The following is a 2159-nucleotide window of genomic DNA, read 5'->3' on the forward strand; positions in this document are numbered from 1 at the left end:
CAGATCCATCTCACTCTTATGACCAGCAGTTGGCGTGTGCTGTTGGCTGGGGCACCTCAGTTTTCCTCCAAGGGGCCTCTCATCCACTAGTTCAGGGGTCAGCAAACTATGGCCCACAGACTAAATAAAACCAATCCATTATGTGTTTTTGTCAATGCCTGATTTATTTCAATACGACCACATTCATTTGTTTACATGTTATCTATGGCTGCTTTCACAATACAATGGCAGAATTGAGTAGTCACAACAGAGACTATATGGTCCTCAAAGCCAAGAATATTTATTATGGAACTCTTTACAGAAAAAGTTTGTAGACCCCTATTTTATTTCATTGATCTTTAGATCTCCAGTTGACACATGGGGGCAATCTTATCCATAACTGAACCAGATGCAGAAAATGAGATATCAAATCTGATGTTATAGCTGTATGTACTAGTCAGGGTTCTCCAGAGAGACAGAGTCAATAGGATATGTTATAATTACATGAGAGAGATTTATTAGGGGAATTAGCTCACGTGACTATGAAGAAAAGTCCCATGATAGGCCGTCTATAAACTGGATATTGGTAGCGTGGCTCAGTCCAAGTCCAAAGGTCTCAAAACCAGGGAAGCTGATGGTGTCCTTGGTGTAAGTCCTGGAACCCAAAAGCTGAAAGGTCTCAAGCTCTGATGTCCACAGACAGGAGAGAAGAGCGTATACCAGCTCCAGCAGATAGAGACAGCTCCTCTGTCTTTGTTCTCTCCAGACCCCCAGTGGATTGGATGGTTCCCACACACATTGAGGGCGGGTCTTTCCCATCCAGTCCACTCAGACTCTCATACTAATCTCTGCCAGCAATACCCTCATGGACACACCTACAAAGATAGCTTTATCAGGTTTCTCAGCATTCCTTCATCTAACCAAGTTGACACCTAGAATTAACCTTCACACTATCAAATTTTTGGAGGTCTTGGGAGGAGATAAATATCTTATGCATGTGGGAGGAACGTGAATAATTATGGCCAGAGGACGGATGGTAGTAGAAGAAATGTGAGTATAGCCACAAATTCTTGGCAGCTTCTACTGAGTGGAGTAGTTTATTTCCCCACCTCTTGAATCTGGGTGGATCTTGCTATGTCCAACAGAATATGATGGGAGTAGTGTTCTGTGAGTCTGGAGTCTAAGCCTTAAGAGACCTAGACCTTGTAGTTTCTACCTTCCTCTCTGGGAACACTCCTGTAAAAGAAATACAGTCTAACCATGCTAAAAGATGAGATGCCACCTGGAGGAAAACTGAGAACTTGCAGCTGACAGCCAGGACCAACTACCAGACCCCTGAGTGAGGCTATTGCGTAAACTTCAGCCCAGCTGACCATGCAGCTGAATGCAGTTGTGTGGATGTGCCATGTGAAAACAGCAGAAAGACCGCCCAGCTCACCCACAGCATCATGATAAATAATAAATCATCGCCTTTTTAAGCCACCACTTTTTGTTAGATATAAAACATTCATTAAATACAAAAAAATTCTAGAAGCATCTAGATAAAAGAAATAAGTTGTCTACAAAAAAACCCCACAAAATTACATTATTCCCAGATTTACAATATTAAACATCAGATGACAGTAGAGTGATATCTACATAACTTAGAAAGAATGATTATTAAAATGTAAAATGTAAAATTTTAAAGAGTGCATCTTAGAGTCAATGAAATATGCCAAGTCTGGGGAAAGGATCCAGACAGCTCTAGGAATCTCAGCAGCAAGTGTTAAAGGACTTCCTTTCTGGGGTCTTGTTATTCTTCAGGATATTATCATTATCTAACTTAAGGACATGTACGCTAAAGAATAAAATAAAAAAATGTATTATTTAAGGATGATGAACAGCTTCAAAGCAGTATTTATTACACATGCTGGCAAGGCTGAAAGTTAAAAAAAAGTTTTATCATGAATATATGTTCCCTATATGCTCATCGAAAGATGATAACTTTAGTGACAAAGTAATGATTAGTGTGAAAATTAGCAAAGTTTAAAAAATTGTTTCAGTTGATGTAAAAAGTTTATTTGTAAATTTACTAAGTTTTTCTTAAAGGAACATTGTATTAGAGACACATACAAGTTTAATTAGCCTGATGGTTTTTAGATAAACGATTAACTCAATTATCTTTCTACTTTAACAGAATT

The sequence above is a fragment of the Galeopterus variegatus genome, unplaced genomic scaffold, assembly GCF_000696425.1.
Source record: "Galeopterus variegatus unplaced genomic scaffold, G_variegatus-3.0.2 Scaffold402, whole genome shotgun sequence".
Taxonomy (NCBI): domain Eukaryota; kingdom Metazoa; phylum Chordata; class Mammalia; order Dermoptera; family Cynocephalidae; genus Galeopterus; species Galeopterus variegatus.